Raw genomic sequence first — 13,321 nt, 5'->3', positions numbered from 1 at the left:
CCTGCTCATTACTTACGTAGCAAAATGCAGAGACACTGTGGGGCTTGGCATGGATGGCTGTCAAATAGAAACTGATAACCAAACTGATGGCACCTGAAGGACCCAGTGGTGTTGCCAAGTTTGTTGTTGCATCAGCTGAAACAGATATTGAGACTTTATTGATTTATCTCATCTATAAGAATTTTGCACATTCTTTGCTTTGTTATCATACCGTGCTTTTTATTTTTTATTTTTTTGAGACAGGGGTTCGCCCTGTCACCCAGGCTGGAGCACAGTGGCACAATCGTGGCTCACAGCAACCTCTGCCTCCCTGGCTCAAGCAATCCTTCTGCTTCAGCCTCCCAAATATCTGGTACTACAGGTGCACACCACCACACCAGCTAATTTTTGCGTTTTTTTTTTTTTTTTTTTTTTTTTAGGGACGGGTGTATGCCACGTTACCCAGGCTGGTCTGAACTTCTGGGCTCAAGCAGTCCACCTGCCTCAGCCTCCTGAAGTGCTGGGATTACAGGCATGAGCCATTGCACCCAGCCTAGGTTTCTTAATGTAATAGGCTGTCCTTTAATTATTTCCTAGCCTGCCTACCAACCCCATCTAAGTGAAATATTGTTGGCAGGGCATCTGATAACGCTTTTACTTATTCTTTCTTAAAAAATTTATTTATTTATTTATTTATTTATTTATTTATTTATTTATTGAGACAGGGTCTTGCTTTGTGGCCCAGGCTGGAGTGCAGTGGCATGATCATAGCTCACTGCAGCTTTGACCTCACTGGCTCAAGTGATCCTTCACCTGCAGCCTCCCAAGTAGCTGGGACTATAGGTGTGCATCACCATTTTTTTGTAGAGACCGGGTTTCGGTTTCACTTCATTGCCCAGGTGATCTTGAATTCCTGGGCTCAAGCTGTCCTTCCACTGTGGCCTCCCAAGGTGTTGGGATTGCAGGCGTGAGCCACTGCACCTTGCCCGTACCATACATTTTGAACCTTGGCCACTAGGTCCAAAAGCTGGCCGTTGTGACTATAGCTGTTGGCATTTTTGTTGGGATGACAATGTTATTTTATTTAAGATTTCTAGTACTATTTAAAATAATCTGTTTGGAAAATGTTAACCAAGTACTCTTTCTGCTTCTACTTCCCCTTCAGTATTTTAGTGGACTGAATCTCTCAGCCTGGCATTCAAGGCCAGTCACAGTCTGACATTCCAGCCTCCCAGTTGGAGCTCAGCTAACAACAAGCCAAGTGAGAAAGCTGCTTTGCAAGACTGATTTGCCCGTTATACTTCCCAAATACCCTGCCTTCCTTTCCTTCCTTTCTGCTTTTGCCACACTGTTTTGGCTTTAGCAGGACAAACCAAGGAAATAAGAAAATAGCCTGTCTTGTGATGTATTTGGTTTTTCATTTGCGCTCACAAACCTGCCACTCTAATGGAAATGCTCTCTATTTAGGAGGCTCCCTAAACCAGTTCCCTTCTAGTCTGCAAGAATGCTTGCAGGGAGAGTAGGAGTTAACCATTTTTACTATGACTTGCAACAGTTGAGCTAAGTAAAAAGTTGGACACTGTCTAGGGACTTAGTATTTTGCATCATGCTGAGAGGCATAATTTTACTTTTATTTTTGTCTTTTTAAAAGATTCATTTACTTAAAGATTGTTATTATCTAGCATTTAAGGTATTTTTAGAGGCTAATTATGGAGGCAGGTCACCTTTGATTTAGTGAATGTTCTACAAAATGCTCATTGAAAGGCAAGTAAAGAGTGCTAATTTTCTGGAGTAGACGTTCTCTCCCCTTAGATATTCAGGATTCCTTTGTCTTGGAGTTTTAGAATATTTTATTTTCTTGGAATTCATGGGATAGAAGAAATATATTAGGAATAGCAACTAATATTATTAATTTAAATTTATAAAGTCGGTTTAATTATAGCTGACTATTATATATAATCTGTATTTGGTACTGATTATAGTTTATTAAAAATGACTGATATGATTACTAAATTATTGGGCATTTATTTTATGGTTAGGCTTATTTATATACATTATTTTATTTTTCAACACAATAACTCTGAGGTCAAAATTTATATCCCACTCTTTAATATCAACTTTATTGAGGTAGTATAATTTACATATAATAAAATGTACCCACTTTAAGTGTACATTTCTGTGTGTTTTGGCAATTGTAAACACATAACCACATCACAGTCAAGATAAAGAACATTTCCATTCCCTAAAAGTATAGAACATTTCCTTCCCCACACAAGTCGGTTCCCTCCACCACCATCCTCTTAACCCTGAGCCTTATCATTTCTCTAAAACTAAAACAGTTTTGCCTGTTTAGAATTTTATATAAATGGAATAATATATTATGTAGTTTTTGGCATATGGCCTCTTTCATTCAGCATTATGTTTTTGAGATTCATCCATGTTACATCAGTACTTTGTTCCTTTATTGCTGTATAGCATTACATCGTATGGCTGTACCACAGTTTTTTATTTATTCATCCATTGAAGGACATTTGGAATTTTTTTTCTGTTTTTTGGCTATTATGAATAAGCTTGCCATTACATTTTTGTGCATGTCTTTTTCTGGAGATATGTTTTAATTTTTATTGGGTAAATACCTAGGAGTAGTATTACTGTGTTGTAAACTGAGTGTATGCTTAACTTTTAAGTGCGAAACTGTTTTCCAAAGTAGTTGTGCTATTTTACATTCCTGATAACAATATACGGGGTTCTAGTTCTTTTACATTCTTGCCAACATTTAGTATTGTTGATCCATTAGTTTTTCTGTATTCTTGCCAACATTGGTATTGTTGATCCATTTTGAGCTTTTTATTTTTTTTCTTTTTAAGACAGGGTCTCACTTTATTACCCAGTAATAAAAAGCCTGTAGTGTAGTATATGGTATAATCATAGTAATCATAGCTCACTGCAACCTTGACCTCCTGGACTCAAGCAACCCCTCCTGCCCCAGCCTCCCAAATAGCTGGGACTACAGGCACATACTACCATACCTGGCCAATTTTTATTTTTTATTTTATTTTTGTAGAGATGGGATCTCACCATGTTGCCCAGGCTGGTCTTGAACTCCTGGCCTCAAGTGATCTTTCCAACTCAGCCTCCCAAGGTGCTGGGATTACAGGCATGAGCTACTGTGCCTGGCCTTGATCTACTTTTGATCATATATTTGTTAATTAACAATTTAAGTGTGGGTCTATTTCTGGACTTTATGTTGTATTCCCTTCATATGTCTATCCTTAAGCGAATACAACACGATCCTGACTACTGTAGCTTCATATGAAGTCTTTAAATAAGGTAGTATAAGTCCTGTAACTTCTTTTTCAAAGCTGTTTTGGATATTCTAAGTCCTTTGTATTTCCATAGAAGTTTTAGAAGCAGCTTGTAATTGTTTACAGAAATCCTGCTGGGAATCTGTAGATCAGTTTGTGGAGAATTAACATCTTAACATTGAGTTTTCCAAGAGATAAAAATGCTAACATCTCCATTTATTTAGGTCATTTTTAATTGCCGTGAGCAGTATTTTGTAGTTTTCAATGACTATATCTTAATCTGATTTTGTTAAATTTACCTCTAAATATATCATACTTTCTGATGCCGATTTGTAGTAGTGTGGTTTTTTTTTTTTTTTGAACTTTCTTTTTCTGAACTCATTGAAATGTAATTGATTTTGGTATATTTAACTTTGTATGCTGCTGTGTCCCTAAATTTACTTATTAATTCTAACAATTTTTTTGATTTCTTAGGTATTTTCTTCAACACATTTGCTTGTGAAAAAGACAGTTTTGTATCTTCCTTTCCAATCTATATAATTTATATTTCTTATTCTTGTTTTATTGTACTATCTAGTGCAGTAGACAATACCTAATAGCCAGTGGCAGGTAGAAGTGGTGAAGTCAGACCTTCTTGCCTATTCCCAGCCTTAAGAAGGTAGTCAGTCTTTCATCAAGTGTAATTGTCAGTTCTAGGTGCCTTTTTATCAATCTGAGGAAGTTCCCATCTATTTTAATTTGCTGAGAGTTTTTATTATGAAAAGAATATTAATATATGTTAAATGTTTTTTCTCTGTGTACTTGGTTTAGTTCTTTTATTCTGTTAATATGATAAACTGATTTTCAAATGTTGAACCAGTGTTGCATTCTGCAGATTAATTCCACTTGATTATTATGTATTATCCTTCTGATGTATTACTGGAGTTGATTCACTCATGTCTTTTTAAAGAACTTTGCATCTTTATTTGATGCTGTATTTCTTTTCTTTACAGTTCTTTGCTTGGTTTGGCACCAGAGTAATGCTGGGTTTATAAAATAAGTTGGGAAGTATTCAGTCCTTCTCTGTTTTCTGAGTTTGTGAAAGATTGATTTTATTTCTTCCTTAAAGGTTAGAATTCACCAATGAAGCCATCTGGACCTGTAGTGAAAGAGATAGAGAGAAAGAGAGGAGAGAAGAGAGAGGAAAGGAGAGGAGAGAGAGAGAGAGAGAGAGAGAGAAGGTTTTTAACTACAAATGCAATTTCTTTAACAGATATAGGGCTAACAGGTTTTTAAATTATTCTTAAATGAGTTTTTACAACCTTGTCTTTTAATTTTAAGGAATTTGTTCATTTCATTCAAGTTGTTGAAATTATTGGCATATCGTTATTCATCTGTTTCCTTCTTATTCTTTTACTACCTGTGTGACCTGTACTCATGTCCCCTTTCATTTCTGACATTGGTACATGGTGTCTTTTCTCTGCTTTCCTTGATTAATCTAACTAGAAGATTAATAATTTTATTGTTTTTTTAAATAACCGGCTTTTTATTTCATAGATTTTTCTTTATTATTCTCCTGTACGTTTCATTGTTTTCTGCTCTTTGTTTATGCTTGAGAATCTCTACCTTTTAAATGGCGTGTTTAGGTAATTTAATCTTTAATCTGATTACCACTATGGCTGAATCTTGCTGTTTAGTTTGTATTTGTTATGTCATCTGTTTTTTGTTTCTTTTACTGCCTTCTCTTGGATTAATTAATATTTTAGGATTTTATTTTGTCTCTACTCTTGGCTTCTGAGCTATACGTCATTGTTTGATTTTTTTTTCCCATGGCTGTTCTAGTGTTCAGAATATATATCTTTAACTTTTGACAGTCTACCATGAAAAATACTGTAATACTTCATTTATCATGTAAGAACCTAACAGTATTATATACTTCTTTTTCCCCTACTCAACTCCTCTGGCTGTCCTTTTCTGCTACTATTATACCTTTCATTTCTTTATATGTGATAAATTATCTTTAGCAAAATGTTCAAACCTTTTGCCTTTTTGAAAAATGGATTCTTTTCTTATCATTGAGTTTTGAGAATTCTTCATATATTTAGGTTACAAGTTTTTTTTTTTTATCAGAGGTATGATATGCAAATATTTGCTCCCGACTATGGCTTGTCTTTTTATTGTCTTAACGAAACTGCCTAATTCCATGCCACAAAGATTTTCGTACTATGTTTTCTTTTAAATGTTTTATAGCTTTAGGTTTTATGTTTAGGTTTGTGATCCATTTTGAGTTTATTTTTTGTATATGATATAGGTTTTTAAAAAGTATGGACATCCACATATTCTAGTATCATTTGTTGAAAAGAATGCCCTTTCTCTTTTAAATTGCCCTTGCACTCTCATCTAAGATTAATTGTCCACATATGTGTGGGCATTTTTCTGAACTTTCTAGTCGGTCCTGTAGGTCTATGTATCTAACTTTATATTGAAACCACAGTTTTGATTGCTATAGTTTGATAGTAAGTTTGGAAATCAGGTGGTATATATCCTCCAATTTTTATTCCTTTTTTTTCCAAAATGGTTTGGAAATGTTAGTTTTTTTCATTTCTCTATCAAATTTGGAATCATCTTGTCAATTTTTTGGTTTTCTGTGTTATTAGTATTCCATGTACAGGTTTTGCACTTCTTTTTGTTTGTTAAGTATTTAATGTATTTTGATGCCATTGTAAATTGTATTTTTTAAATTCTCAATTTCTGATTGTTTATTGCTGGTATATAGAGATACAGTTGATTTTTTTTTTTTTTTTTTGTCTATTGATGTTAGATCCTTGGTAAACTCAGGTATGAGTTACAGAAGTTTGTAGATTCCATAAGATTTCCTGCACAGAAAATTATGCCATCTGTGAATGACAGTTTTAGTCCTTCCTGTCTAATCTGAATGCCTTTTCTTTCTTCCCTGCCTTAGTGCACTGACTAGAATCTCCAGTATTTTGTTGGCTAGAAAAGTGTTAAGTCTAGGCGGGGTGGCTCACGCCTGTAATCCCCATACTTTGGGAGGCCAAGGTGGGCCAGGCATGATGGCGCACGCCTGTAATCCCAACTACTTGGGAGGCTAAGGCAGGACAATCGCTTGAGCCAAGGAGATGGAGGTTGCAGTGAGCTGAAATCGCGCCACTGCACTCCAGCCTGAATGACAGAGCTAGACTCCACGTCAAAAAAGAAAAAAATAAAAGTGTTGAGTAGATATTCTTACCTTGTTCCAGATTTTAGGGGAAAATAATTCTGTCTTTCACCATTAAGTATTAATATAATGTTGGCTATATATTTTTCAGAGATGCCCTTTATCAGACTGAGGAAGTCCCCTTTTATACCTAGTTAGTTGGGGATTTTTTGTTTTGTTTAGTTTTTTAAAATCAGGAATGGTCAGCCACAGTGTTGTCCTGTGGGGAAGGGAGACAGATTTGTAAAACCAGGAGCTAGGGTCTGCCTACCCTAGCTGCTGTGCCAAGACTCTCAGGGGAAGCCTCTGTCGTCACCATGTCTGACCAGCAGCCAGAACCTTCAACTTAGGACTTGGGGGATAAGAAGGAAGGCGAGTACATTGAACTCAAAGTCACTGGATGGGATAGAGGTGAGATTTACTTCAGTGAAAATGACAGCACATCTTAAGAGACTCAAAGAATCATATTGTTGCCCGGGCGCGGTGGCTCATGCCTGTAATCCCAGCACTTTGGGAGGCCGAGACAGGTGGATCACCTGAGATCAGGAGTTTGAGAGCAGGCTGGCCAACATGGTGAAATCCAGTCTCTACTAAAAATACAAAAAATTAGCCGGGTGTGGTGGTGGGCGCCTGTGATCCCAGCTACTCGGGAGGCTGAGGCAGGAGAATCACTTGATCCCGGGAGGCGGAGATTGCAGTGAGCTGAGATTGCACCACTGCGCTGCAGCCTGGGCAACACAGCGAGACTCCAATTCAAGAAAAAAAAAATGATATTGTCGAAGACAGGGCATCCAGTGAATTCACTGAAGTTTCTCTTCGAAGGTCAGATAATTTCTGATAATCGTACTCTGAAAGAACTGGGGATGGAAGAAGATGTGATTTAAGTTTATCAGGAACAAACAGAGGGTCATTCAACAGTTTAGATATTCTTTTAATTTTTAAATTTTCACTCAACCCTTTTTTTATTTTTAAAAATAGTCCTTTTGTAGTGTGGTGTTGAAAAGGGAGTTGAAAATTGGCACCCATCTCTTTAAAACATCTGGTAATTTGAATTCTAGTGCTCATTATTCCGTATTGTTTGTTTTCATTGTGCTGTTTTTTGGTGATCAAGCCTCAGTCCCCTTCCTGTTGCCCTCGCCTTTTTTTTTTTTTTTTTCCCCTGAGACGGAGTCTCGCTCTGTCGCCCAGGCTGGAGTGCAGTGGCGCAATCTCAGCTCACTGCAAGCTCCGCCTCCTGTGTTCACGCCATTCTCCCGCCTCAGCCTCCCGAGCAGCTGGGATTCCAGGCGCCCACCACACGCCCGGCTAGTTTTTTGTATTTTTAGTAGAGACGGGGTTTCACCGTGTTAGCCAGGATGGTTTCGATCTCCTGACCTCGTGATCCGCCCGCCTCGGCCTCCCAAAGTGCTGGGATTACAGGCGTGAGCCACTGCGCCCGGCCGCCCTCACCTTTTTAAAAATTGTTACGTGTGCACAGAGAGGCCACCTTTTTCAGGACTATACATTTTTTGGCTTGTGGAGATAAATAAGATTAACCAATGCAAGTGTTCATAATGAATTTCCAGTTGGCCCCGAAGTTCTAGATTTACTCCTAGACTTCCAGCAGGAGATGGATGTTTTTCAGAGAAATCAACTGTGGGAAAATGACCTTTCCTTAACTTGAAGCAACTTTTAAAATTTGAGGTTTAGGAACAAAAAATATCTCGTTGAAGTCAAGATGATAGGTAACATGAGAGCAATAGCTAACTATAAAGATGGCTTCAGTGAAGAAAAGGCATTTTAAGATTTTAAAATATCTTGTCAGAAGAACCCATAAAAGTTCTAATTTTCATTAGCAGTTAATAAAGTTATTCATGCAGAAATGACTCCAACAGAAAAAAAATCAACAATGGATGTTAGATTTTTGGCAAATAATTGTCTTCATCTATTGAGATGGTCATGTGGTTTTTGTTTTTTAATGTTATTAATATGGTGGTTTTCATTCATTGAGTTTTGAATATTCAGTCTACCTTGCATTCCTGGGGTAAACTGATTGTTACGATGTAGTGTCCTTTTTCTATATTGTTGGATTTAATTTGCTAAATTTTTTTAGAGTTTTTCATTTATATTCATGAATGATACTGGTTTGTAGTTTTATTTGAATGCTTTTTACTGTTTTTTTTTTTTTTTTTTCTCATGGTAAAGCTGGCGTCAGAATAGAATGAGTTGCTAAGTGAACCCTTTTCTTCATTTTTTTCAAAGGTTTGTGAAGAATTCATATTATTTCTTCCTTAAATGTTTGGGAGAATTTGCCAGTGAAACCATCTGGGCCTGGAGTTTTCTTTGTGGGAAGGTTTTAAAGTACAAATTAAATTTGCTTAATAGATTTAGATCTATTCAGATTATCTACTTCATCTTGAATGAGTGTTGCTGATTTGTGTCTTTAAAGGAATTTGTCCATTTCATCTAAGTTGCTGAATTGACTGGCATAAAGTTTTTCATAGTATTTTTTTATTATTTTAAAAAATATGTGTAAAATTTGTAGTGATGTCACCTCTGTGTTTCTTGACTTGGCCATTTCGTCCTCCCCTGCAACTGTTTTCTTTGCCAGTCTGGCTAGTGGTAAAGAAAAAAGTGGTAAACATTTATTCATGTTCTGAAAGAACCAGCTTTTGGTTTCATCCATCTTCTCTGTTGTATTTCTGTTTTCTATTTTATTGATTTTCGTTCAGATTTTAAATATTTCTTTCTTCTTTTACTTTCACTTGCTCTTTTTCTAGTTTGTTAACATGGTCATTGATTTGAGATCTTTCTTTTTTTCTAATATTAGTGTTTAATGCTATAAATTTCCAGCTAAGTAGTGTTTTAGCTGTATCCTACAAATTTTGCTGTGTTGTGTTTTTATTTTCACTCATCACATGTTCTGAATTTCCCTTAGATTTTTTTTTTGACCAATGAGTTATTTAGAAATATGTTATTTGGTTTACAGAATTTTCTGGATCTTTTATTGAATTTGAATTTAATTTTATTGTGGTCAGAGAACATACTTTGTATGACTTACATCCTTTTAAATGTATTGAGATTTGTTTTATGGCCCAGGATATAGATTATTTTAGTATATGTTCAGTGTACCTGGAAAGAGTGTGTTCTATTTTTCTTTGGTGGAGTGTTCTATAATAGCAGTTAGGTCAAGTTGATTAATAGAGTTGTTCAAATGTGATATATTGTTACTAATTTTATTTTTGTTATTTTAGTTTTTAATTTTTAAAATTTTTTATTTTTCCATAGGTTATTGGGAAACAGGTGGTGTTTGTTTACATGAGTAAGTTCTTTAGTGGTGATTTGTGAGATTTTGGTGCACCCATTACCAGACAGTATACACTGTACTCTATTTGTAGTCTTTTATCCCTTGCCCTATTGTAGTTTTTTAAAGAGAGATACTGAAATCTCTGACTATAATTATGGGTTTATGTTTATTTATTTATTTTATTTTTATTTTTATTTTTATTTTTTTTTGAGACGGAGTCTCGCTGTGTTGCCCAGGCTGGAGTGCAGTGGCCGGATCTCAGCTCACTGCAAGCTCTGCCTCCCGGGTTTTTACGCCATTCTCCTGCCTCAGCCTCCCGAGTAGCTGGGACTACAGGCGCCCGCCACCTCGCCCGGCTAGTTTTTTGTATTTTTTAGTAGAGACGGGGTTTCACCGTGTTAGCCAGGATGGTCTCGAACTCCTGACCTCGTGATCCGCCCGTCTCGGCCTCCCAAAGTGCTGGGATTACAGGCTTGAGCCACCGCGCCCGGCCGGGGTTTATGTTTAAATGGTACCATATCTTTATTGAGTTTCTGCATCATTCTTCTATCAATTATTGGGAGAAGGATGTGGAGATCACAGACTATAATTTTGGATTTGTCTACATGTTCTTACTGTTCTGTCAGTTTTTGCTTCATTTATTTTGAAGCTCTGTTATGAAATTTGTAAACATTTAAGAATGTTATGTCCTCTTGAATTGACACTCTTTGTCTTTGGAAATGTTGTTTGCTTTGAAATTAATTTTACATGGAATTTAATTTTCCATTGTTTTATTTTTAACCTATTTGTGTCTTTATATTTAGATTGTTTTCGAGTAGCATATAATTGGATTTTGCTTTTTAGATCTGGCAGTCTTTTCCTGTTAATTGGGATGTTTAGACCATTTACATTTAATGGGATTATTGTGTGCTGGATTGATGAGGCTACATAGTGTCAAGAAATGCTTACATTTCTATTATCTTTGTATTTCAGAAGTGATTCCCTTTTTGCAAGTTTATGGCACTGGTAATGCTGTCTTCATATCAGAAAAGACAGGACACATACTTTTTCAGAGTTGGTAAAGCAGAGATTTAAAAATTCTGGTCTGGCCTCATAATGAAGGGTGTTTAGGAAACTAGGTCCTTAATGGAAGTATCCAGAAGGCCCCAATGTACTTATGTTTGTTTTGAATTACTCTTTTTCTTTATTATTCTGGCCCTTAAGGGCATTGAACTGTTCTTATCTCTAGGATATTTGAGACAGAAGTTGGCATAAGACCTTTTGGGATGTATTATGGGCGCTCCAAATGTTACAGGCACTCCAGACCAGTTTGGCATGCATGGCAGGCTTTATGTAGCATTATCCGACCACTGATCTCCCTTCATTTCACTAGGTCTGCTTTAGGGGAAATAATTATGTATTGAAATTAAAAAGCAAGACTTCTGTCTGATATAAACAGTGTAATTCTTCATAGAATAATTCTTTTAATACTGTTCCCAGGCTGCTGTCAAACCTCCAATTTATTGAAATCTTTCTTCACATTCCAGAGTTAGGCAAGATAATTAACTTTTGATTCTTTAGCCAGTTCTATATTGGCAGATGAAAAAGAAAACCAGTAGTGGCTCTACCCTTCACACTTCTCTCTCTCTCTTTTTTTGAAACAAGGTCTTGTGTCGCTCAGGCTGGAGTGCAGTGGTATAATCTTGGCTCGCTGCAGCCTCAAACTCCTGAGTTCAGGCGATCCTCCTGAGTAGCTGGGACTACAGGTGTGTGCCACTATGCCTGGCTAATTTTTTATTTTTATTTTTTGAGACAGAGTCTTGCTCTGTTGCCCAGGCTGGAGTACAGTGGTGCAATAATGGCTTACTGCAGCCTTGAACTCCTGGGCTCAAGCAGATCCTCCTACCCCAGCCTCCCAAGTAGCCTGAGCTCCTTGCTTGGCAAATTTTTTTACTTTTTTTAGAGACAGGGTGTACCTGTGTTGCCCAGGGTGGTCTTGGACTCTTGGGCTCAAGTGATCCTCCTGCCTTGGCCTCCCAAAGTGCTGGGATTACAGGCATGAACCACCGTGCCTGACCTTTTTGGGTTTTTTGTAGTGACAGAGTCTCTGTATGTTGCCCTGGCTGGTCTCGAATTCCTGTGCTCAAGTGATCATCCCTCCTCAGCTTCCCAAAGTGCTGGGATTACAGGCATGAACCACTGCACTGAGTCCACACTTCTCTTTTGATACCATCCACATTAATATCACTACTAACGATCTCAAAAAAAAAAAAATCTTTTTTTTTTTTTTTTCTGCTTTTGGCTACAGGGCTAGCTCATAAAAGGAAGGGAACAAAATGTTTCAGTAGGATCATGTTTTTAGTGATGGAAAATTAAAACCATTAAAAAATAAACAATGAAAAATATGGCAAAATAAGAAAGTGAATGCCAGAAGATTTAAGAAGTTCTAGAGAGTTTTGCAGATGTGGGATTTCACATGAAGACCGGATACATCTAATTTGTGAGGGAAATAAAGAGACAGGTAAGAGAGGTCGGTGGGAATAGAGCTAGCCTGAGGAGAAAGAGAAGGAGATTTTTAAAAAATTCTTATCCAGTCTGAATAAAATTTATGTTTCATCCCTTCTTGGCCCTTAGAAATTAGAGTCTTTTTATATTATTGTCTTTCTATTTGGTAAGCTGTGTTTGATAGCGGTGCACAAACTTGGACACAGAAGCCTGAGTTTGTGGGGTTGCATTCAGTGTATAGAAAAGTTACAACTCATTTCTAGTTAGTTCTTCCTTTGTACTTATGCCTAAATCTCTCCATCTGGAGAAATGCCAGCTTGCCACTAAATTTAAATAAATAAGAACATGTCTCATCAATAGGGGCGGCAAATTTAGCCCCTCTTTAGAGCACTGAGCAATTTATGACCATATGTTAAATACCATAAAACAGCTTTAAAGATTTGGTCGCTGGCCATTGCCAGATTGCACCGTAGGAGTGCAGCAGCACTGTGAGGGACTGGGAATGCTTCCTCCGGCCCTTGGAGGCCTCAGCAACTCACTGATGTCACAGCCAAAGAGGGCTGTTTTCAAACATTCCCTTTATAAAGGTGAAATACTAAAAGATTCCATTTTGGCATTTGGGAGCAAAGAAGGCAAGACTTCTTTTTGATTCTTAAGGGTCAAAATTAGTATGGAAAGTGTTGTGTGGGAGAATGAGTAACTTGGCAGCAGTGAGTACAGAAGGCAAGTCTAGAAATAGGTAATAGATATCCTACTCATCCTTTTTCTTGGAGCATGAACTGGACTTTTATATGGCATAAGCCAACCAAATATCACGTTTCTCAATCAATTTCTTTTTGCCAACTTCCGTCGAATTAATATTAATGTTAAAAACAATTTTTAAAATTTCATGCCAAAGGGCTGCCAATTGTAAGGCTTTCTTTTCTTCCAGAAGCATGACTCACTATTTGGTGAACTCCAAATATTAGTTTTTCTTCTTACCACCATGACAGCCTGTGAATCATTCATGGCATTCAGTGGGCTCGTGGCTGAGAGAATGAAGGTGTGTGCCAGCAAACATGTGATTTTTGG

The 13,321-nt window shown here is 36.9% G+C and overlaps 1 protein-coding gene and 1 pseudogene across 24 annotated transcripts in view; both read left to right on the top strand.

Annotated features, from left to right (window-relative positions):
- BABAM2 (BRISC and BRCA1 A complex member 2) overlaps nucleotides 1-13,321 on the top strand; it is a 456,851-nt gene that overhangs the window by 52,985 nt on the left and 390,545 nt on the right. The window lies entirely within an intron of this gene.
- Nucleotides 6,798-7,530, top strand: LOC144333821 (small ubiquitin-related modifier 1-like; annotated as a pseudogene).

Source organism: Macaca mulatta, chromosome 13 (assembly GCF_049350105.2).
Source record: "Macaca mulatta isolate MMU2019108-1 chromosome 13, T2T-MMU8v2.0, whole genome shotgun sequence".
Classification (NCBI taxonomy): Eukaryota; Metazoa; Chordata; class Mammalia; order Primates; family Cercopithecidae; genus Macaca; species Macaca mulatta.
This window is presented reverse-complemented; position numbering and strand designations above follow the sequence as displayed.